At 37.8% G+C, this 26,605-nt stretch overlaps 1 protein-coding gene across 4 annotated transcripts in view; it reads right to left on the reverse strand.

The window, feature by feature from the left end:
- LOC5575250 (diacylglycerol kinase 1) overlaps window positions 1–26,605 on the reverse strand; it is a 655,530-nt gene that overhangs the window by 607,845 nt on the left and 21,080 nt on the right. For all 4 annotated transcript variants that reach the window (XM_021841863.1, XM_021841861.1, XM_021841864.1 and 1 more), the window contains exon 3: window positions 11,451–11,915. The gene's annotated coding sequence lies outside the window, so the exon portion shown is untranslated. The remainder of the gene's footprint in view (window positions 1–11,450; window positions 11,916–26,605) is intronic.

Raw genomic sequence — 26,605 nt, forward strand, 5'->3', positions numbered from 1 at the left:
TAATCAAAATACAATAAAAAGTATGTATATATTAGTTCATACAAATTTGAACAAAAAAAGAAAAATTGTAACTAGAAAAATTTGGAGAAAATTCATCCATTTATAGGCATAAGTTACACAGAAGTATTGTAGGATTATTCCTAACGATATTTTCGAAAATACTCTTGATTTAAAAGTATTAGTAACATTTACTTTTGAATAACAAACTGAAATCTTTCTATTTTATTTATGAATATATATTTATCATCTGTCTAGAGCAATTTATATGGTCAAATAAGGTACGATACTATGCTTTCGATTGGAAAATTAGTATATTTTGCTCTTTTACAACGCAGCTTAGATAAATCACGAAAAGTTTCGTGTGAATTTTGAAATTATTATTCTTTTCATATTTTTTTATACCACAAAAGGTTAAACAACTTTTAGGTGGATTAATTCAAATTTTCTGTGGTCAATTTGACAAATTCAAGCTGGGAATGGAACAAAATAAAGGAAAGCAACATTTGCGGATATTAAAGCTTATTAAAATTCTCGTAAGCAGTCTGCCAATAAATGATAATTATTCTTGATTCACTTACCCCACTCCATCAAAAAGTAGGGGTAAGTGTACCATGTCCAATATATTTGTATTTGTTTATAAAAATGACATATTTTTCATTGTGATTCATTGAATTAAAACTGAAATGCTCACCATGTGTCGTAAAAAATAATAGAATTCGATTTTAGACAGAGATACAATGGATTTTTGATTGATGGAAAACAATTTTCAAATTAATTACTTTTTGCAGCTAACAAGTTTGCTTGTGTTAGTGTACGTGTAGTACCAGTTTTGCAATAGTATCAGTGTGGGCGTGAGAATATAACCTAAAACGAAGCAATGGTGCGAAAACATTCAACATATTAAAGTATTTATGCTTTATATTGACAAATGATCCACTTACCCCACTGATACACTTGCCCCACTGTACCTTAAATTTGATATCATCCAGTTATCTGAATAGCTGCCCATCATTCCATTATTTACAATCTAAATTTGAAAAAATTCAAAATATTATACTTTTTCATATGTTTTAGGCGTTCCAGTCGAATTTTGGATTCATGTTACCATTGAGATGAGCTAACTGTTTTTATTATTTTTTTTAAAATATATGTTTGTAATTGAATAGTAGTTATTAGTAAAATTAATGTTGAATAATGTATCATTTGTTAATATATTGTTTGTTTAGTGTTCAGAATATTGTTTAGAAGAACAAAGTTTGTTAACACACTTTCACCATACACTGAACAAGTTTAAGAACATACACGAAATGAGCTAAAAAGTGAAAAGTGGGTCGTCATGCTCGTGTTGAAGGACATACTCTGTATTGCTCTAAGTAACACAGAGCTTCCATTCATGGCGATAGTCGAGCACTTCAGTTTTCAGAAAAACAGTTTAAGAAGCTTTCGATCCTCAATTTTATAATCCTAGTTGTCGTCTGGCGAGGTTTCTACCTTTTTAAACAGATTAGAGCACCATGCGTCTCCATCAGACAGGACCTCAGATACCTCAACCAAGCGGGATAGCGCGCCCGGGATAATATTATCCTTCGCGCGTAAGCTTTTTGGGCAGGTGAGAGCTGTTGGGATAACTATCGTGAGTATCTTATCGGATTTGCAAGTGGAGCGTGAAATTCTAATTTGCGAGTAGTACCAAGGCAATCAAGCTTTCTTTCAGCTTTTTTTCGAGGGCAGCGTCAGGCTCCAAATCAGAGATTTTGTTTTATTTTTTTTTCTTCAGGAGATTGAGGAGAGACGCAGACATCCGGGAATAAACAGCATATAATAATAGTTGGTCATCCCGAGATACCTGCGCAACGTTTTTAAAGAGAATATATCGTGTGGGATCGAAATCCGCACAGCATTAAACTCCGTGCACTTGGTTAAATTTTCAATATTTTAAAATATAAACGAATAAATATACAGTTTTAATGTTGCACATCCAATAACAATAAGTTATAAGTTGTTGTAAATGCGAACAAAATTTAAGTAGGCCATGATTTGAAAATCGAAAAAATAAAAATGTGATCGCTTGTCATTGTGCGGTTTGGTTAGTGTGCCTTCCTAGTGATTCGCTAACAAGAAAAGATGTAGTTTTCAACATATTAATAGAGAAATGTGCACATTTTTCTCAGAGCGTATGATTAATGATTAATGATTATGATTAATCAAAAATATTAATCATTAATCATAAAAAATCAAGAGTTAATCATTAATCACTAATCATAATCATAAAGATTGCAAATTTTATTAAGTAATCATAATCTTAATCATAAGTCAAACATTTAATCAATCATCAATCAATCACTGAACAAAATTTAACATATTTTACAACATTGCCTTCTAATGTATAAATAAATTTTGCATTTCTTATATCTTGTGGCATGAACAATGAGAGTTTATGCCCAAGGAACGTCCAAATCCAACCAAGTACAGCATGACTTTGCTTTGTATCCGCGGACGTTATCATAAGACTAAAAAAGACCCTTAAATATTTCCTCCGTGTAAGACGGTGCATTTCTCAGTTTTCTTCCTCTTCTTGGCATTAACGTCCTCACTGGGACAGAGCCGGCTTCTCAGCTTAATGTTCTTATGAGCACTTCCACAGTTATTGGCTGAAATCTTTCTTTGCCAATGTTACCATTTTCGCATTCGTATATCGTGTGGCAGGTACGATTATACTCTATGCCCAGGGGAAGTACGATTATACTCTTTGTCCCCTCAAGGAAATTTCCTTCACGAAAAGATCCTGGACCGACCGGGAATCAAACCCAGACACCTTCAGCATGGCTTTGCTTTGTAGCCGCGGACTCTAACCACTCAGCTGAGGAAGGCCTCATTCTCAGTTTTATTTGATCCGAATCCGAAGATGCGGTTGAAAGCTTGTGAATGGTACCATTCTACATGAAGTATTGCTGTTTATAGGGGCAGATCACAACATTTCGACCTAGCACTAGTTTTTTGTCCGTTCATAAGATTGTTGTATACTTTGTACGAAAATCCGAAAATTGGCACTTTCGGCATTCTCGAGAGCAAAAAAGCTTTCCCGTCTTCGTAATGCTTTCTGTATAAACATTTTCAAAATTTTGTTTGAGTCGCACCGTATGAGCCTACCCCTTCCTCCTTCGAGCATTACGTGATTTGTGGACGGTGCCTTAGGAAGATGCCATTTAATCATTACTTTTATTAATAATCATTGATTAATGGTTAATCATTCAAAGGCTAATGATTAAATGCCCAAAAGCATGCAGTAAATGCTTTGAAGTATGCAGCAAACAAGTTGTACATTACATAATGATGATTTTTTCTCTTGATTAGCAATAAAACTGATATCAAATCTTTTGAACTTTATTACAGCAAATCTTTTTTACTGAAATTTAGATTCAAATCAAGGAAGAGCTGAAATTCCTTAAAAACATCGTTTGAAAAAATATTTTTCCAGTGTTCCATGAAGATCTCGTTAGGAAATTCCTAGCATATGTTCAAACTGATTTCGCCCAATATTTCTCCAAGAATTGGGTTGTTTAGTAATGACATATTTGCAGTGTTTCGTAGCAGTGGCGCAACCAAGGGGGGGTTTTGGGGGTCAAAACCCCCTCCAGAGCCGAAAAATTCAAGAGTTGCCAATTATCTTTTAGAAATTCAACACTATACATCATACAACTACAGAGCAGTAACTTAGTTTGATTCGTAGTAACACTAGGAATGTCAACGATTTCACAGTTATTTTCATCTAATTTCATTTGTTTTTTAAATTCATAAACTTTCAGGGAATTTTATAAAAACATCTGCAAATTTTCAAGCCTCTCTTTACCAAATTTTCTAGCCTCTATTAAAAACAAACTGAAGGCGTTATATCCACAGTTTTTCAAACCTTCAGAACCTTTTCATTGCTGTAGCATCCAAAATATCAAAATTCTTATAGTTGCTCAAGCATTTTGCCAAATTTGGCGACCTTCAGAGTACCGGGTACCTCCGTTGGTTTGACCACATTCAATCTGAACACTTTTTAATTTGTACCCCGCTAATTTGCACTTCGTTCAGATTAAAAATGGTTCAAACGTCATTTCGCTCATGGAACGGAGTAAAGTGAAATGGAACGCTGTGGAACGGAGCGCAAAATCAAAACAAAACAGCGAAAGAGGCAACCAAAAACCCAGTTATAGGGTGACTAGAAGTTCAAATTAAAAATGAACCCCGATGATTTGAATGAGCTACTGTTCAAATTAACGGGGGTGCACGGTATACCAATTTTTTGATTTTTTGATTATAGAGAAGACAAGTTTACGACGGAAGTTTATGGTGGAAGCATTTCGGACCCATTAGGAACTTTTGACAATTTTGAGATTATGTAGGTGTGAATCATGATCTTTTTTTTTCTATAGTGTGTCATGAGATTGGGGTGTTCATTCAAAAAATGCTAGAAAAATATTACTCGGATTTGTCTATTGGAAATGTGGATGCTTTAGCGTCCCACTACAATAGTAAATGAATCGCGAATTTCAAAGGCATCCAAAAATTAAGGCTTAATAGTTGAATCACATATATAGACATAAAATCGTCACAATGAAAGCAGAACTAATTTTTGACCTTTGGATTCGATTATCAGGATTGTCAATTCTGTAAGATCTGATAATTTGTTTTCAATCATTTTCATTACAAATTGCTGCGCTTGTGGATTGTTTTCGAAGTCATTCTCCTTGTTGATAAACTCGAAAACATATTTAATGAACTACACAGAAGGAGAGCAGCTGAATAGCATCGCGCTAATTTATTGTAATCTTTTCCAATTTTGTTTTACTGTGCAATAACTAAAACATACTTTAATTCTTCAACTCCATTCTTTCATGAGAAAAAAAAACTTCTCAAAAATATTTTAAAATACACAAAACCCCCCCTAGAACCAAATCCTGGTTGTGCTACTGTTTCGTAGCATGTTCGAAAGATCACATTTTCTAAGTATATCAAGTATATCAGACGTAGACTCAAAGACATTTTAATTTAAACAATGACAGCTCGCTTGAAGTTAAAATTTGCTGGGGGTGATGCAAAAGTGATTTCCATACTAATATCAAACGTTATTAAATTAGTTTCAGGGCCGGACAATTTTGAAATTTTGAGTTCTGGTTCAAACTTTAATGTAGATTCAGAATATACAAAAAACTGGATACATCTATACAAAACCTACCTAATACTTCAATAATTCCCTTGAAAATGAATTTAATGGCTTGGTTTGCAAAATTTATGAAGTTTAATATATGGAAAGCTAGGTTTCAGAACTTCACTTTCATTTTGGAGTATGAATAAACAACTAGGGAAAGTGTACCAGTTATGGCCATAGTGGTTCCCTATTTGGCAATATGCAAAATTCGGATAACTTTCAAATTTATAATCTTTTCGAATGTTTTAACATCAAGATATATCCTATAGCTTACTGCTAAAACACAAAAAAACTTTTCAAAATATTGAGACATTCAAGTTATCACGTATGACGAAATAGGGAACCACTTTGGCCATAACTGGTACACCTACCCTAATTAAGTTTTAACATTTCACTTTACAAAGAATACTAACAATCATGAAATTAAACTTTTATATGTATAATAATAATATTCTCATCTGCTAATGTTTTTTTCAACACCAATATTTTGAACACTTTCCCTGGGAAATCGACACACCTTAACAACCTGGCATATGTTCAAGTTTATCAATAACGCTTGAAATCGTCGTTTAAAACTAAACAATTGATGAAGTTGGATATGTCGCAAGCTACGCTTCACAAAGTCAATATATTGACCACTACCTCCAGGATACTGGCTCTTGAACCAGAGCAATTAATCACGATTTGTGTTTAAAAGCTGTGATTAATTTGTCATAACGAAGTTGTTTATATAGGATTGTTTGTTAATCATGAGTAATATTCTTATATTAGTATATGACCCACTGGTTGCATACTTCAAGTCGTTTAGTGCATCTTTTCGGGCATTTAATCATTATTTATTGAATGATTAATGATTAATCAAAGATTAATCATAAAAACAATAATTAAATAACATGAAATGCCCAAAACACCTTTAAGTATGCAACCAATGCATCACACTCTTGAAAATTTATTTTAGTACACTTATGATTAAAAAATCTGAAACAAATAGCTCTCATCATGATTTTTCGTTCAATCATCAATTTTTCAATCATGATTAACTTAACACTGTTCCCTTGAACCATCCTTCTTTCGACTAGGTTTGCAAAACAATGAAACTTGATTAATCGTTAATAAATTTTGGGAATCGATATGAAGGTGGCTTCTGGCTCTTTAAGGGGGCTACTCCAGTACTCCCCGTAATTGAATCCGGAACTATCGTAATTTACGAATCGATACCCATAGTTTCAAAGACAAACAGCAATCCTGATATTTACGAAATTTCGTTAGAAGACGACTGAAAAACATAATTTTGAAAAACTACCGTAAAACTAAACATTACAAATAGTAAAAGTGTACCAGTTATGGCTATAGTGGTTCCCTATTTGGCCATATGGGTTTTCTCGAAAACTTTCACATTTTGAATATTTTTGAATGTTTCAACATCATCAAGATATATTTGATATCAAATTGAAAAGTATGACACACAGAATAAAAAAAAATTGAAGAAAATCTAATTATCCCGTATAGCGAAATAGGGAACCATTATGAATCTTAATCCGTACAAGGCAAACATTAACATGTTCTATCATGTTTCAGCCAAAACACATGATATATAAAGCTCTAACATACAATATTGGACAAAACATTTGCAACTGTTTCGGTTTTCCATACAAAATGACCTACTTTGGTAAGCTATATCTCAGCTATTTATGGTCCGATTGGAATAAAATTTTGGCAGAACATCAGATATAATATCAACATATATTTTTGAATGATTTTTATACTCACAAGTTAAAACGCAGTAACGGTTTGACTCAAGTGAATTTTTTGACGTTTTTTTATAAATGACATAACTAAACATATTGAAGGAATAGCTTCATGGTATCTTCAGCAAAGTTGTAGATTTCAACGAGATGAACAACTTTGCTGAAGACATTTTTTTGTAAGGCTATCAGATTTTGAGATAAATAGTTTTGATTTTTTTTGTCAAAAATTACACTTTAGCTAAACCGTTATTACTAATAAACTCGTGATTGGAAAAAATATTCAAAAATATATGTTAAAATTCAAGTTATATCTGATGTTTTGTGAAAATTTTATTCTAATCGGTCTAAAAATAACTGAGATCTAGCTTACCTAAGTCATTTTGGTCATTTTTATGGAAAATCGAAAAAGTTGCAAATGTTTTGTCCAATACTGTACATGTCTCAAATTACTTTAATCTTCTTCTTATTATTATTAGCGTTACGTCCCAACTGGGACAGAACCTGCTTTTCAGCTTAGTATTCTTATGAGCACTTCCGCAATTATTAACTGAGAGCTTGACCAGTTAACCATTTTCGCTTTCGTATATCTTATGGCAGGTACGAAGATACTCTATGCCCTGGGAGTCGAGAAAATGTCCAACTCGAAAAGATCCTTTAGCAGTGGGGTTTGAACCAACGACCCTCAGCTTGGTCTTGCCGAATAACTGCGTGTTTACCACTACGGCTGACGCTGATGTATAGAAAAAAACCACCGTTTAATCAGTGCACAATGGCCAATCATTCAGGAAAGCTGCGCCAGTTTGTGTTCTTATACAAATGTGAAGATTTTTTTAGTACGTGAATTCTGCATCTGGGAGATGCCGGTAGATCTATAAATTCTAGTAAAACATTTTATAATAGCGTTGATGTGTTGTATTTTGACCACTCACTATATCACAGTGAGCCGTAAGTTGAGAAACGAATCTGAAAACTGATTGCGACAGAAATGAAAACGATACGACGAATTGAGAATACGGCTAGATGCTATTTCATTGCATTATTTCCAAAAAGACGATCAAGATTTATCAAAATCTTATTGTACAATGCGAAAGCTGTTTAGGGAAATAATTCATTGGCATCGGTTTGTATCAGCATCAGTCACTGCAATACTGGGAAAATTGCAGGTTTTCACTGATCAAAGCCTAATACGATGGATACTAGCACATCACCCTAACTCTATTTTGCCTGACTGGGAAAAGACGCGCAAAAGTGCTTATGCTGTTCACTTGATTCATGGTGGACAGTAGGTCGTCCCTTATTTTTCGAAAATGCGAAATGTTAAAAGTTCGTCATTGTAAAGTGCTCGTTCTGGTAAGAAAAAAATTAGGTAAAAATTTGAAGTCCGTACGTGGGGACGCTAAGATTCAGACATCAAAATTAAATATAAATGATTGATTATAGTTAAACTGCTTTGATATCAAAACATTTTTTTGCAATTCCGTTATATATTGGCCTACTTTTCATCAAGAAGATAGACTACATAACGGCCTACTTTTCTTAATCAAAGAAACAGTGCTGAAAAAAAGCACTTTTTAGTACTATTTTGGTAATCCTCAACTAAATATCGAAGTGTCCGTGAAAACCATTCATTGAATAATTCTGGTTTTTTCAATGATTGACATTTTATTTTACATCTGTTGAACGATCCAAATCCGACTCAGGTAAGCGTTTCTGATTCGAAATAAGACCGTCTAGCAAAAGTAGTTAAGGCAATAAATTAAGCTATTTTACCCCCAAAAAGTCAAGCGCCTAATGCGTCTAAACCAATGCTTCCCAAACACGGTTTTCGCGGCGCACCAGTCTTTCGCAGGATCGCTTTTTCACGCCGCAAAAACCGTATTTGGGAAGCGCGGGTCTACACGGTTCAGGATGCAGGTATAGGCAATTTGGCAAACTAAGAATAACTTTATAATTTATCCGGTATATTACCTGGCTTCTCTCGAACAATAAGTTTTGGCCATTTTAGCTTCGATGGTGAAAATTAGTGACAGTCATGTAGAATGCATGAATTACAGCATACCTGATTGGAAAATATTGAGTCTATACTACGCATCTACGTCCACGTGTGTTTCCTTGAAGCATGTTTGTGATGTTTGTGAATCAATCCGAATGAAACGGTATTTTTTCATTATAGCAAAAAATGTTGTATCAAACTCGTTGCAAAACTCGTTTTTTCAGCACTCGTCGTATTTATCCAACTCGGCGAGCCTCGTTGGATAAATGTACAACTCGTGCTGAAAAAATCATCATTTTGCACCTTGTTGCATAAATAACTATTATGATATGTTAAATGATAATAAATCTACGAACTGTTTAGTGGAATACCTACAAGTAGATAAAAAACCGAATTTGGTACTATACCATTTAATTCCACTAGAGTTTGTATCTTTTGACAGATACACGTATTTCGACCTCAACTGTAAGGCCGTCTTCGGTTTCGTGTGCTAGGCTCGACTTTGTTTTTCATCTACTTATTTGATGAGTATTGTTTTTAAAAATATCGATTACATAAACTGATCAATTAAGTGCAGATTTTTTTTTAAACTAATTTGACAATAATTGAATTCCAAAATACAACATAATAAAAAGATGCAAATTTGCCCCCGGATTATGGTACCAATAAAAATGTAAAAGAAAATTTCAAGGTAATAACTGTTAGTATTATTAATTAGTAGTCCTGGTTAACTTTGTTTTGCCATCAAAAAGACACCATAAATCACAGTTACGTTTACTTCAAATTTTTCGAATTTTCCGCTCAATATAATGCTTTTTATATACACTTTCTTGTCGGAACACTTCAGGTACATAACTATGGAAAAGTTTTCAAAATCCAATAGCCCGTTCTCAATTCCTTTCGTGACATACAAACACTACGCATTTTTCTTTATGTAGATTGAGCGGAGAAGCTGATTCTATATAATAAGGTATAAACTCATTGTTCTATTTAAATCCCAAATACAAAATGGCGTCAAAATCAATGATGGCCGATAGAATTTTACAACAAATCATGTTCTTCGCTCGACGTAAGGTTAGAATCAGCGATTGAAAACTTTTTAATTTGTTGTACAATAATGATGTTTGCATTGATTGTACTCAACATAAATGTCAACAATGACATGTTTTATAAAATCATTTATTTCATAGAGTAAATACTATAGCTCACCTATTTTCGTAGCTGCTCTTACTCATTTTTCAGCTTCCCACAGAATCATAAAAATAGCGGTGCTGTGTTCGTTACTCCCATCTACTTTGAGTAATGTCATGTTTACCGTAAAAAAAACAAATAAATGCAGTGAATCATGCAATTATTAAGCCTTGGAAAAAAAGTTATTTCATAATCAACTAATGAAAAACTTTAGTAGGACTGTATTAAAAGTATGAATAAAATGAAAAGAAGAAATGACTGCTAAACATGACGACAAAGTCATACTCGAATAAATAAAAACAAATTCTAGCAGACATCATTCCCCTCCCCAGAGAGCGGAAGTATCGCCAAAGTTCATCCAAAACATTTAAACACACATGTGGAACACGTTCGGAAGCGTAAGATGCTCGCAAAGCACTTGAGACTTGATTCGTCGGTTTTTACTTCCCCGGTGGATCCACAACAACACGCTAGTCTTGCACGTCACTCCCGATCACACCGTGAAGAAGAGAGGCTGGCAGTTATGGTGCAATTCGCCGACTTTTTGTTCAAATCTCGAGGGCTTTTGCACCGACGAGTTTTCTTCTCCGACGCCGCAAAATGATGCCTGGCACAGATGCCATATAGTTGTTGGTGATTGCCTCTTCTATTGCAGCACCACTCGCCGTCAAAACTGATGACGTAAAAAGGGTGGAAAAGTTTGCTGCCATTTTCCTCCTTGTGGTGGAGATTGAGTGTGAGGCAACTCTTTTGCAGGTTAGAGAGAAAAATGAAAAATAAACTTTCTTGAATGCAATTGGATGAAATACCCTTGGCAGCTGCATGAATGTAGTGGAGAACGTGCGACAATTAGGGAATAAATTCTTATAAAATGTAAGTAAAGGGGGACTTGATTCGTATTTTGCTCGTGCGAGTCTTCCATTAAAATTATGATCAACTTATAAGGATTTAGAAGCAGAAGGATTTCGTCCTAATATTTTATTAGGTAATTATTAAATATACCCGTCACACTGTTGTGCTACAAATCATCAAAGTTTCCCATACAAAGTAAAGTATCTAGGAATTGGATCATTACGTACCCTTGAATAAATCATGAAGGTTTTTTTTTTCATAATTGCCGAAGGAATAAATAATAGAAGTCATGGAGGATTTTCTGGAGGAATCCTCTGATAAAATAACCTTTGCGTCGTGGATGAACCAGCCCTGGACTGAAAATCTCCCTAATAAAGATAATAAAAATAATAATAACCTTTGCGTCCCTGACCTATAACCCTGTAGTTATGCAATAGTAGAACACATTTGTTCCCTCAAGAACACTCACCTGTACAAATACCAGGAACCTAGAATATTCTGTTTCTGATCAGGAATCCAACCCCAACGGTCCAAACACACTTCACAATTCAAATCGCAGTAAAATGCAGAACTCGCAAATTTGCTTCATTTCTCTTTCTGTACCGCACAAAACACCCAAACATCACATTTCAAACGGACGAGATTCGTTCCCCCACAGGAAAAAAACGATATCGAATTTTTGCACTTTGATATACGATCGTAACTTTAATTCACACAGCTGTGAAATTTCACCGCACGGTTCGCTTTCTTTCAGATTGGCGCAGCGTATTTCACTTTTTTTTTTCTCGGGCGGGTGCTGCGGCGCTTTTGTTTCGGCAGTCGGCGACTATTATCTCGCAAATTTCGGAACCCCGAAAGCAATTTTATATTTTCATCCGAACCGACGCCACCATAATCTTCAACATACTGGTGCACTGTGGGATGTTTGACGGATCTAGATGGACAAAAGACATATTTTTTCTAGTTATATTTTGAAACAACGTTCTGCGTATGACACAATAATAGTAGGTACTCAGTTTTCCTTTGTTCAAAATCATAGTCTTAAAAATTTGCGAATATAGGATAATTTTTTCATCATATCATAATGGAAGTTTTCAGGGTTAAAACTATTACTTCGACAAACAAACATCTGTAGTTTTCAAACATCAGTCTTCTTCTTCTTCTTCTTGGCATTACGTCCTCACTGGGACAGACCTGCTTCTCAGCCTAGTATTCTTATAAGCACTTTCACAGTTATTAACTGAGAGCTTTCTTTGCCAAGGTTGCCATTTTCGCATTCGTATAGCGTGTGGCAGGTACGATTATACTCTATGGGCAGGGAAGTCAACGAAATTTCAATTACGAAAAGATCCTGGGCCGACCGGGAATTGAACCCACCCACCTTCAGCATGACATTGCTTTGTAGCCGCGGACTCTAACCATTCTGCTAAGGAAGGCCCCATCATCAGGCTGTAAAGCTCAGAATGCATGGTTTTTCATCTTTTGTAGGATTTGCTGCCGGTTTTTATTGCGTAAAAGTGCGTGAAAGTGAGTTTTCAATGTACTTTATTTTGAAAATATTAATTAAATTGAAATGGTACATCTAAATCTTGTTTGTGAATACCTCAGACACAGACTGTTAGTTAGCATTAAATCAGTCTTAATTTTGTATTTGGTCTCGTGAAAATCATCAATATTAAACCAATGAAATCAATAGCAAGGATTTTTCTAAAAGGGGGAAGCGAGCGAATTTAATACAAACACGATTATTACACAAAACTTCTGCATAATGTTTGTATAAAATATTGAACTATTGAACTTTTCCAATTTTCTATCAAACTTCAGTCCGAAACGCATCCTAGTTCAATGCATTTGCTGAATAACGGGTCCAACTAACGCCTTCAACATATGCAAATAAGAAAAAGTTTAAAGATTCGTTTGGTAGATTTTGGCAGGTTTCTCAACAAATCGACATTTCTTCCAAAGATAACTCCCGAAATTTTCCAGGCATCCCACTTGATCTTTTCCACACGGAAACCAATATGATTTGTCTTAGGAATTTGGCTCGGCTTTCTTGTTGAGTTTTCTAGGATTTGTATTTAGTTTTTCCTTCGGGTACTTGACATTCTTCACGGAGTTCTTCCAGAAACTTCTCAATCTATTCTAAAGTTCTGTGCAGTTAGAATCCGGAATCACTTATTGTGTTGCAGCGCCACGGAAAGTGACCGCTTCAAGAATTCTTTTACAGCGTTTTGTTTACCTAGGCGCCCACTTCAAAACTGGTATAAATTTCACGGTGTTTCGTGCAGTGAGTCAAATGTTTTATCAGATTGTTGTCAGGGTTGTCGCAAAATCTCAATTAATCGATTAGTTCATAATCGATTACAGTCCAATAATGACGATTATAGGTAACGATTAATCGGCCAGCAGTAATCGATTAATCGAATTAATCGATATTATTTTCTGAAAAACGAGTTGTTACTGATATATGCATCACTATAATCCCTCCCATTTTACCGAAATTCAATAAAAAAACAGCTTTCAAAATTGTTCCCAAAAATACGGAAATACAAAAACGTGAAATTTCTCCTATGATATTCGTACAAAACCAATTTCTAAATCTTTAATGTGAGGTAATGTTTAGTATATTGTTTCTTGATTTTCTATATTCAAACTAAGCTGATTTTCAGTATACTATAGATAAATTGGTTGAACCTATAGCCTTCATTTATACCGTGTAACTAAGCGGTAAAAAATCTGCAGCGAACCATTCCCTCTTACATTCTTTGATGATTTGTTTAATAAAATAATTCAAATTTCAAGACATTACCGAACTGCTGTTAGAACTGACCAATTTATGATTTATGCAGAACATACATGATTACAGAGTTCTGTGGGAAACCCCTGCTTGGCTTCATTAAAGTTTTCCATTGAAAATAATAAAAATTGAGCCTAAATTATACATACATCTAAATAATACATTTATTGATAACAGAGTAGCTTGTTATTATGCGGGTTCAGGTTTTTGTGCAGTTTATTGCATTATGTCCTTTGCGCGAATGAGGCTCGATCCACTTCTGCTTCACTTTCCTCGCACGATATGTAGGAGTCCTGAACAAATGCATCAGTGAAAATATCTGAAGTGCTTCCGGCAGACTTGTCATTCAGGGTGTGTTTAAAAATTTAATCAAGAACTTCAGGAAATACTTCAGGTCCTAAAATATTGTCAGGAATTTCTCAAGACATTATTCATGAAATTTTACAAGAAAGTTCTCAAAAAATCACAGACATTCTTCCAAAGATGTCTCAAGAGAAAAGATGTCTCAAGAGAAAGAGAAAATTTACCCGATCTTTCGGGTACGTTGGTTTGACCACTTTTTAATTTGTACCTAGACAATCTGGATATTCAAATTTAAAATGTTTCAAGGGTCATTTCACTCATGGAACGGAGTAAAGCGAAATGGAAATTGTGAAACGGCACGCATAATCTAAATAAAACAGCCAAAGAGGTAACCAGAAACCCGGTTCTAGGATGGCCAGAAGTTCAAATTGAAAACTGAATCCCGTTGGGTTGCATGAGATATCATTCAAATTAGCAGGAATGACTGTATCCCTTCTTGTTAGAGGTATTTTACAATTCTTGCCGACTGATTTTCAATATTTTTTCTTTCTTATAGTGATTTTTAACGATTGCGGCTAGAATAGTTTGTTTTTTTTTAATGGCACACTTCATGATACCACAAAAAATAACTAAAACATAAAATACATGATCTTGAGTTCATGGAAGATTAAATAAATAAATAAATAATTAAATAACAAAAAAATACAAATACAAATACAAAAAAAAAATATTGCTAGTTTTTTCTCCAAGAATAGATCAGAATGTTTTTGTTAGGATATTCTCCTTTTATTTTTACAGGATTTCCATGAAGTCTCCAGATATTTTTTAAAATGTTTCTTCTTGAATTTTTTTCTGGGTTTCTCTTGTAATAATAATAGTTATTGTACCTAAGATTGATTGATGAACACCTGTAGATATTCATCCCAAAATTTCTTTAGCAATTGGTACAAAGATACATTTGGAAATATCTCTTGAGTTTATGTCAAAAAACCTTTTCTTTCAGGGTTTTTTTTCTGGAGTTATTTCATAAAATAATTAAGAAATTTCTTCAAACCATCCCAGCAAAAGATTATACACCCTGGTAAATACTATAATAAATCTCTTAGGAATGCTTGGAGGAACTCCTGAAGGAATTCTAAGTGGAATCCCTTGAGAAACTCCACGAAAAGACCAAGAGTATCTCTTGTAAGGATTCTTGAAGCAAATTGTGGACATGCAAATGGAGGACTCCGTTGCGAAGTAAGATTGTGTGAGTAAGAATACTTGTGGGTTTTCTTGTTGAATGTTTAGAGGGAGGAGAAATTGATAGAAGAATCTTTTAAGAATTCTTTGAAAAATCCTTTTATCCAACTTGTTCACACCGAAATTTAGAAATCCTTTTGCAGCAGACGAGTTTGTCGTACAGCTCAAAACTGCAAATATGTTTTATTAGAATAATTTCAAGTTTTAATTACATGGTGTCTTACATAAATGGTTTTCAATTACTTCAATTCGGGTGAACAATTTCATACGAATTCTTAATGTATTCCGGCCTGTAATTATAAGAATAATTTTCTAGCACTGTAACCCTCGCATTTAATGTTCAGAATACGTTTACTCACGTGTGCTACACAATATTAATCAAATTCAACAATTTAACCGAAATATAATTAGGATGAACGAATTCAACTTGGATTGACTCAAATGTGATTTTGTCTAACGAAACGTAATTCTTCTTTTTTCCGCATTTATAATCTTCGCTAAACTACGCTGACAGTGACAGCGTTCGCCAAAGTATCCATGACATTTGTACGTCAGACAGCAGTACTTGTCGATCTGTTGGGTTCGTCCACTAGGGTGGTACCAAGCGGTAGTGTTAACAATTCCCCCTCCCGTAACTCTGGTTCAGGGCCAGGGATTTGACCAGATTTACTCCGCAACTCCATCACCGCTAGCTTGGCGACCGCCCGACGAAAAACGCCCTTAGACGTTCTAACTAGCGCACGTCGAATTCTTCCATCAGTCCCTCGTATCACCTTTTCTACTATACCCCGGATCCAGGTCCTACGGTTGTTCCCATCAGTAATATAGACCAGCTCTCCTTCTGCGATAGGTTCTTGTTCAGCAAGCCATTTGGTGCGATGGTTGATTGTTGGGATGTATTCCTTCAGCCATCTTTTCCATAACATGTCTGCCAGCTCTTGAGATCGTTTATAGCTGTCCCGCAACGCTTCGGCAGAACTTGTTGGCAAATTAGCCTCTTCACGCTCTCCGGCAGGCAAACCACGAAGAAAATGATTCGGCGTGAGGGCTTCGCAGTCTGCAGATTCTTGTGGCACGTATGTTAACGGACGAGAATTCACCATGTCCTCGGCTTCTGATAATATCGTCAACAATATCTCGTCACTTAATTTGCCGCCATTGTGTAAAGCCTTTAGTGCCTCCTTTGCCGACCTCACTAACCGTTCCCATACACCACCCATGTGTGGTGCTGCTGGGGGGTTAAAGTTCCAACGAGTCCTAGCGTCGGTAAAGATGTCCGCACATTCCATTTCTATGCAACGAATTTCCTGGATGAACTCCTTACTCGCAGCTTGAAAATTAGTTCCGTTGTCGGAAAAAATCTCCAACGGAGTGCCCCTTCTGCAAATGAAACGTCTGATTGCCATGGCGCATGATTGGCTGCTCAAGCTATAGGCTATTTCCATATGGATCGCCCGAGTCACAAGGCATGTGAATAGACACACCCATCTTTTTTCTGAGCGACGTCCTACAGTGACGACTACTGGGCCGAAGTAGTCAACTCCTACATAACTAAATGGCCGTATTTGGGGGGTTAGACGCTGCACCGGTAAAGGAGCCATTCTAGGCGCCACAGGAATACATTTATGTATTTTGCACCAAGTACAGTCCTTAATCACCTGCAAAACAGCCGCGCGAATATTTTGAACATAGAAACGCTGTCGCAGCTCGTTCACTACCGTCTCACGGTTGGCGTGACCGAATTTTGCATGATAGTGTAGTAGTAGTTTCGATGTAACGTCGTGGCCCTTTGGTAGTACAATTGGGAAACGCTGCTCGAAAGGGATGAAATCCGCGTGAGCTGCACGGCCTTCCATCCGGATCACACCATTCGCATCTAGAAATGGAGCCAATCTATAGAGTGGGCTGGAGCGTTCAATAAGGTGCAATTTCGATTGAGGTAGTCTGTTGTTCTTCAATAGCGTTTTCATTTCGTCGGGGAATCCTTCTTGCTGTGCTGCTTTCCATAGAAAGTTTTCCGCCATCTGGTATTCTTCGCGCTTGAGAGGTGATTTGATTGATGGAAACGTTCGTTTTAGCAACTTCACCAACTTAGGCGAGGCTTGCAGTGTTTCTATTGGCTGTTTCTTCATCCTTTTGTGACAATTAGAAATGAAACGAAACACACAGGCCATGCTTCTTACCAATATGGTCCAACGCGAGAATCGCGTGGTGTCTATTAGAGCCTTGTGAAACGAAACTTCGTGGAACAGATGATATGCTCGCAGTTCTTCTACTACGCCAGGGGGTGGCAAATCTCGTTGAGAGTACTCTTGATCTAATCGATAAAGAATGTCAGGGCCTTGTACCCATTCGCTTTCCGTCGCCAACGGTGGTCCATTTTTTCCCCATTTCGTTAAAACATCGGCTATATTGTGCTTCGTAGCCACCCAGCTCCATTGCTTTGGATTGGTGATGCTCAAAATTTCCCCGATGCGATATGCGACAAACTGTTTGTACTTCCTATGGTCGGAGCGGATCCATGAAAGTACTGTAGCTGAATCGATATGGTAGAACACTCTTTGCACCTGTACAGAGTGGTTCGACTTCACAAAGGCGGCTAATCTGGCTCCAAGTACCGCAGCAAGGAGTTCCATTCTCGGTATGGACATGTATTGCAACGGAGCTACCTTCGATTTTGCTGAAACCAGTGCCACTCTCGGTTCTCCTTTTACCAATACACGAAAATAAGCGACACATCCATAAGCTTCTTCGCTTGCATCTGCAAACACGTGTAATTCGAGGTCCTGGTAGTCTGATGCCTTCACGTCGGCGAAGTAACATCGCGGAATTTCCATAGCTTGAAGACTTGGCAGTAGTGCAATCCAACGGTACCACTTCTTCGCGGAGTGCTCATCAATTATCTCGTCCCACGAACAACCATTTCTCCAAAGATCTTGAACGATGATTTTTCCGAGCACGGTGAAAGGCGCCCACAGGCCGAGCGGGTCAAAAAAACTCATGACAACGCTCAACAATACTCGTTTGGTGGGCAGCTTACTTTCGGTCAAATATACTTGAAGATCGTTGCGCAGAGCCGTAGTACACACAAAGACATCCTTTACTGTATTCCAAGACATACCAAGAATTCTTTCCATACTAGTGTTGCTAGACTTGTCGCTAGCGAAATGAACGATGTGGTTCTCCGGTTTTCTACCGAAGTGTTGTTGGAATTCTTCACTGTTGGACACCCAATTTCGGATGTGAAAACCGGCATTGGAGTGGATGTATGTAACCTCCTCTGCTCGTCTGATAGCCTCGCTCACAGTGAACGTGGAATCTAAATAATCGTCCACGTAATGTTTATTAATTATTGCATCCACAGCGTCCGGATATTCCTCCGCGTAGTCCTGAGCGTTTCGATTTTTAATAAACTGTGCGGAGCAGGGTGAACTGGTTGCGCCAAAGGTGGCGACGTCCATGACGTAGGTTATGGGAGGACCTGATGCGTTCGGACGATATAGAAACCTTTGTGCTGACTTGTCGCTTGACCGTATTCGCAGCTGGTGATACATTTCCGCTATATCGCCACCGAAAGCGACGGGACGTTCTCGGAACGGACACAGCACAGACGGCAAACTGGATAGAAGGTCGGGCCCCTTGAGCAATTCGGAGTTGAGCGACTTTCCCTGAACGGACGCGGCTGCGTCCCATACAAGCCGGACTTTGCCCGGCTTTTTTGGGTTGAGTACCACATTTAAAGGGAGATACCAGACCTTTCCCGGTTCAGCTTCAATCAGCTCAGTGTTCGTAGCGATGTGAGCGTAGCCTTTGTATTGGTATTCTTCAATTTGCCTCTCGACATTCTGTTTCAGCTCCGAATTTTTCTCCAATCTCCGCTCCAGGCTCTTCATGCGTTTTAGCGCCATGGGGAAGCTATCTGGTAGCTGTGGGTCATCGCTTCGCCACAGAAGCCCCGTTTCGAAGCGCTTGCCGACCCGCATAGTGGTTTGTTCCAGTAGCTCCTTTGCTCTGCGATCTTCGGCTGATTCAGGCAGCACTTTGACGTCTAAACCGGTTTCCTCCAATGTAAAGTGCCTTCGAAGTAGTTCTTGCAAATCTAGTTCAGTTATGTCACCGACTGTATGATGACCAGCAAACCCTGTTGCCATGTTTTCGCCGCCTTGTGGGCCGTATATGGTCCAGCCAAGTTTGGTACGAACTGCTATTGGCTCACCAGGATTTCCAATCCGTGACTCCAGCGGTGCATACACATGCAAATGTTTCAAACCGATAAGCACTTTTGGAGATCCACTTAAACAGTCCGCTACTGGTAGTCCACAAAGATGCTTGAATCGAGCTGCCACCTCAGCAAAACGAATCCTTTGGTCAGGGAGTTGAAGCTCTTTAACCGTGTGGACATTTCGAAGCAGATATTTCTCCTTTGACCCGGTGGCCGAAATTGATACGTCAACGCTCCTTGAGTCCCGTTCCAGTCTACTCATTCCCGCGGTCCATTTGACAAGAATGGGTTCCCAGGCTCCTTTCAGTTTCAGTTGGTCTGCAATGGCGCTTTCCATCAGCGAATAAGAAGACCCTTCATCCAAAAAGGCGACAACGTCAAGGGTACGCCCTTCATGGTGCAACTTAATTGGAACCATCCTAAAAATGATTGGATGATGTTCCGAGTTGTGCACATGACAGTTTGTCGACAAAGCCATAGGAGGGTTTGGTGGATGAAGGAGGGGATGGTGCCGCTCTTTGCAATCTCCTACATTGCAGTGACCTTTGAATCGGCAACGTATTTGCCCGTGCTCGTTGAGGCACAATTGACACATTTTCCACTTTTCAGTTATCTTTAGCCTATCGCTATACGTCAGCCTCTGGAAATCTTCACAGGAACGCGTTCGATGCTCGAGGCTGTTGCATCCACGGCACGGTTTACGTATCGCTTGCTGGAGTTCGATATTATGTTGATTTGCAGAGCGTTGTGATGGAGGTTGGACGCCGATGTGAGCATTGAGAAATCCTTCGTGATCCTTAGCTTTCGATTTCTTTTCTTTCTTGTCCCGGTTAGGACGACCATCCACGTGGAAATCCGTGTAGAGCGTTGCTTCGGTAGCTTCCGAAACGATTATCGAGAGGAAATCCGAAAAAGTTCTCAAATCCACAATGTTGTTGTCGACGTTTATATCTAACCCACTCCATCTTCGTACTGGGCGGTAGCTTTTCCACCAGTTCCGTGATGAGCATGGGGTTGACAAGATGATCTATTAGTCCCGATGCTACTAGGTGGTCGCACAATTGCTGAACGACCATGCCATAGTGGATGAATGTACCCAAACGATCGATCCGAGGTGGATCCGCTTTCCTTGCTTTCAGCATAAGTGAATGGAGCAGTTGCTCCGGGCGGCCATAGAGAAGCCGAAGCGTATCAATGACTCGTGGGACCGATTCTGGCAACAGTAGTCTGCTCCTTACGGCTTCCAGAGCTGGCCCTCGGATACTCTCTTGTAGTCTACCGAGATTTTCAAGATCGGTCCAGTTGCATGCAGCATTGCCATTATTAAAGCTGCTTATGAAGAGCGGCCACTCTTCTGGCCGACCGGTGAAAACTGGTAGCTTTGCAAACGGACCTTTTCTTGCCGCTATCTGAGCTTTGGTCAGTTCAGGTTCTCCTTGATGCTGATTTGGAATCCCCTGTTGATTCGCACATGGGTTGAACGTCGCGGGCACCTCAATATTCGCCGTTGAGATGGGTGCCTGATATATGGCCGAGTTTCGAGGAATATTTGCAGACAATTCTGGATGCGGTGGATGCGATAAGACAGGCTTGTCTATCTTAACGGTTGGTACTTGCGGATTCTTGAGCGGTGTCGATTCCTCCAGAACATTTTCGATTGCTGATTGGCGGTTGATGATAGTATCCCGTTGCAGTGGAGCGTTTTTGGGTGTAGAAGATTTCGGAAAAGTTCCACGGATATCATCGGCCGATTTGCCCTGCTGTTCCGGAAATTTGAACTTCTCCTTCCACGCCTTTTCTAAATCCGTTTCCAACTGTACGTGATTCGACACATAGGTACCTCCTACAGCGCCCTCTTCCTGGACGAATGGGTCCATCACACCCTCGAACTCCTTGTACATCTCGTTACGCATCTTGTGAAATTCTGCTTCCGCCTCTTTCTTCCTTTGAAGCATTTCCCTCTCTAGGCGAATTTTTAGAACCATCTTCTCTTTCTCCCTCTGGAGCTGGCGCTCGAACTTGGCTCTCATTTGACGCAGCTCTATTTGGTGCTGCATTTCGGCTTCTTCCTGGTCTGAATCCTGATCTTGCTCGTTGATTGTCGATCTTTTATCGACCCTCGGATCAAGGGAATCGGCCGGCTCCTTGCCGGACGCGTCTGAGACATCGACGACTGTGGCTTCACGGTGTTGAGATTTGTCCGCAGTACCTGTGTTTAAACACTCCTTGCACGTCCACGGGAGGTTTTCAATGCCAGCAGTCACATCCGCGCACATAAAGTGGAACCAACTCTGACACTTCTCACAGCTGACCATATTGCTATCCGCATGATTCGGTCTTTCGCAAAGCGCGCAATCATACCCGGTGCTTTCGGGGTTATGTTCCTTTTCCTTAGATGATGCCATCGCATTTATTTTTGAGAATTGTTCACACCGAAATTTAGAAATCCTTTTGCAGCAGACGAGTTTGTCGTACAGCTCAAAACTGCAAATATGTTTTATTAGAATAATTTCAAGTTTTAATTACATGGTGTCTTACATAAATGGTTTTCAATTACTTCAATTCGGGTGAACAATTTCATACGAATTCTTAATGTATTCCGGCCTGTAATTATAAGAATAATTTTCTAGCACTGTAACCCTCGCATTTAATGTTCAGAATACGTTTACTCACGTGTGCTACACAATATTAATCAAATTCAACAATTTAACCGAAATATAATTAGGATGAACGAATTCAACTTGGATTGACTCAAATGTGATTTTGTCTAACGAAACGTAATTCTTCTTTTTTCCGCATTTATAATCTTCGCTAAACTACGCTGACAGTGACAGCGTTCGCCAAAGTATCCATGACATTTGTACGTCAGACAGCAGTACTTGTCGATCTGTTGGGTTCGTCCACTAGGGTGGTACCAAGCGGTAGTGTTAACACAACTTTTTTTTCGAAAATATCCAAAGGAGTCCTTAAAGAATTCATGAAAATAACATTGAAGCAATGTATATAAGCGGTATTACCGTATGGCCCCCTAGAGGAATCCTTTCAGAAATTTCTATTAGATTGCATGAAATGAAGAAATTGCTAAAAGAATCACGTGAGAATTTTGGAATAAATCCATAAGAGAATTACTGAAGCAATATCTAAGAAAACAACATGATCGCATCTAATTTTTAGGATTCTCATGGAATCCCTAGAGACATTTACAAGGATTACTCAACTATTTATTTTTCGCAATTATTTAAAAATTACTTTTAAATAGTTCGACAACAAAAAATGGCGACGCACTCCCAAGCTTCATGTGCAGATTCCCTGTTCAATTTCTATTATTCTAGTCAACCACGGTGCAGAAACTATTTTGTGTACGGTCTTCGATGCTTTTTTAGCCATACAAGCGTATGAAATCCTTAGTATACTGTGCTCCAGTTCCTACTGAAATAGGGTTCAGCTGTCTTCGTGTACAGAATAGCCAACCTAACAAAAACTGTGCTGGGTTCCATTATATGACCTCAAATCTTTGCATTGTTCGATTCCCGGTCGTTCTTTTCGTAAAGGAAATTTTCTTGACTTCCCTTGGCGAAGAAAGCTCTCAGTTAATATCTAAGCTGAGATGCAGGCTCTATCCCAATGAGGACGTAATGACAAAAAAAAGAAGAAGAAGCTTTAGTGCCACTTTTTATGTACCTCCGCTCCTTGAATTCACTGAAAGTTTCTTTTAGCACGGATATGTTCGTTTTCAATAGTTAGGGACAGTCAAGAAATTCCAGATCTCCATCGCAAATCTCTACACAATTATAGCTTTCGTGTCGATTGACCAAAATAAGCCCTAATGTCAAAAAAGGTAAAACAATGCTATGATGTTTTCAGAAATATTTATTTTGAAAATTTGTCTCAAACGTTATTTTAAAAATGTGAAGAACATCAGGCGATCCTCGAAGAAGACACTGTAGTAGAAATTTTTCAAAATAACAAGTGAATAATTGCCATTCATTAAAACATTTTATGCTCCATACTGTTGAGCGTAAAACATAGCAACGGTAATACAAGTTTGTAGCACAAGAAAGGGAGCATTGCATGGTTAAGTTGAAATGGAACAATAAAGGTTTAGTTATTATTGTGTATTTCTTTCACTACTGGACTGCGAAGTGCGACCTCACAAGTGCGAATCATGTTGGTGTCTTCAGAGCACTTACTCTCTAATTTGCGAAGAATAAGTCCTCCGAAGACACCCATCGGTTTTGATGCCATTGTGCACTTTTATTACCGTTTCCGCACTCGCAAAAACTTCTGCGATAGTTCAGTAGTGAAAGAAATGCGCAATATAAGGTTTAATTTCATACTTAGAAGTCTACCTAGGGTTATGTTAGAATTCCATCAAAAACAGCCAAGAGTTTTGTTAATCACAGGTAATCGCCTAGAACAGTGATTCCCAAAGTGGGCGAATTCGTCCCCCTGGGGGCGATTTACGGGTCCATGAGGGCGAAAATTTGTAAATCAGAAAGGGGAGGGGGCGAAAAAGCTTGAAAGGGGGCGAAAGTGATCGTATGGGAGCAATTGAAAAACAAAAATAAACACAACAAACTACGCTTCGCGAATAATGCATCGTTCTGCATGTGCGCTAGCGATTAATTGTTCGCTAGTCAAAATTCCATTATTTTGAGGATTCTTTCGTGTTTTATTAGTGATTTGAATTCAGATATGCTGTTTATTGATCTTTATTCATTTTGACATGAGCTTCAAGGAAAATAACAGCACTCAGACGGCATGATTCGAATTTGATCGCTACTTGTAACAACATCCGACAAACTCTTTATCCCACGACTAACAGTGCATCGGATGCTTGATTTATCGGTCCAACGCGCGCGTACTGAGGTCTTCAAATCATGTTGCTGCAAGAGCGACGGCCCTCTTAGGGCCGATTTCTTCACCTTCGCTTAAGACGTAAACCACGTTTACCCATACGATTAAACCAGGTTTAAGGCCTAAGCGGTGGTGAAGAAACCGCTTATTAGACCGTTAAAATACCGCGTAGTTTGTCACTAGAGTCAATTTTTTTTTTCCATCCTTGGTGAGAACTTTTGACGATATTTGAAATCCATTTCAAAGTCAAAAACAATATTGGTGTTCAAATTTGTTATTTTGGATACACGCATTTTAACCAGTTTTTATAGTATAAATCATTTCATAAATAAATCTATGTGATTTTGATGAAAAAGAATTCCAATGATAAGACCAGTGTTGCTTGCTGTCACTATCAATGCTTAAATTTTGCTGATTTGTACAGGCCGACTGCGATAAAAATCGGATCATTCCATATCACATCAACATCATGCTGTCTACTCCATCACCAGTGCATTGATGGCGATTGACTATAGATATCACTGATGGGTTAAGTTCAGCTTTAAATTAAGCAGATAAAATAACAATTTATCTGTACGATATTTTTGACAGTGTTGCAGATAGATTGAAACTATGTGTTGGTCACTGAAAAACATTAACAGGATGGATAATTACCACGTGATCACTCATTCTGCAGTGGTTATGATCTAGAGTGCGATGTTGCATCACTGCTGTTGGTTGTCAAATCAAAGTGATATTGATAGCTAGCAAGTGATATTGATAGTTTTAGACCATCAGCCATCAGCTGACATGATTGATATTAAGCAACTCTGGATAAGACCACTAAATGCCACATACGCAAATCACCCTACTTCAAAGTAGGCCTGATTTCACAATTGCGTGGATCAAAGCATCAGATACGTCGATCAGCATCTAAATTGCATTCAATAAAAAAAAAAATTTAATGCTATATTTCAGTGAATGAAGAGTTAAAAATAGCTTTGGTTTACTTATATTTTTAGTATATTTTGTATATAGATTGGGCTGTTTCCAGAACTGCTAAAAATGTATACCTTGAGAAAAATTTAAAAAAAATCAGAATGTGGGTCAAAACTATTTGACAATTGCACACAGTTGTTGATACAAAACAATTGATGCATATTGATAGATATTGTATGACTTTTCATAGATATGCAAGTAAAAGACATTCTTTTTGGAGTATTTAATTGAAGTATTTGGTTGACTACTATAACTATACCCTTTAAATTTGACAAATTTTCAATATACTTATGATGAGATATTGATCAAAACTTCAACGTAAGTTTAAATTTCACATCAGGAGGGCGATTCCAAAAAATATTGGTCTCAAGGGGGCGAAAATCAAAAAAGTTTGGGAAACGCTGGCCTAGAATGTCATTACGGTTTCAATGAACACCACTAGACTACTGGTTGAGAAACACTGTTTTCAGTTATTCCATATGAAACATAAAATTTATAAATATTGTAATAGGTTTTCAATGATAATTCCTCTGTTATTACAAAATATACAATCACTATAACACTCTGCTTTCGACGAAATTCGTGGAAACCGTGATTATTACGGTAATATGAATATTACAACCCTTGAAATCATATATGTATTTTCTGAGATCATGAACAGAGATCTACCGATAGACAATAGAACTTCTCTGTGATAGAACTATGTACGGCGCAAAAAATTGTTCGCGCCGACGATCTTGAAAAACAACTTTGAATAAACCCACAGAGAATATCAAAATAAGTAACTGCGAAGATCTTTAATCATATTTCGTGGTTTAAAGAATTTCACCACGATATTTTTGTGCACAAAACACAATGTTTTGGAGGCAAACATCACAGTAGCTTGAACTTATTATTTTCTTGCTATAATCGACAATAATCGATGTCAGTTAATCGATTATCTCGATTATTGAGCGAGACATGTATCGATGAAAAAATAATCGATTAGTGAGGCGATTAATCGATTAATCGAAATAATCCATTAATTTACGACAACCCTAGATGAAAGCCGAGTGGAGAAAACAAATTCTGCAAACCCACGTTGATAATCCAACGTGGCCCGCAATTAAAATCGAAAAAAAAACGTTGAAAATCGCCTAATCAACCGTGTATGATGTGCTCAAACGTTTCAGGCAACGAAACAGCGAGGGTCGAGTGCCTCAAGGTAAGCGTCGTAGTGGAATAC

Source organism: Aedes aegypti, chromosome 2 (assembly GCF_002204515.2).
Source record: "Aedes aegypti strain LVP_AGWG chromosome 2, AaegL5.0 Primary Assembly, whole genome shotgun sequence".
Lineage (NCBI taxonomy): Eukaryota > Metazoa > Arthropoda > Insecta > Diptera > Culicidae > Aedes > Aedes aegypti.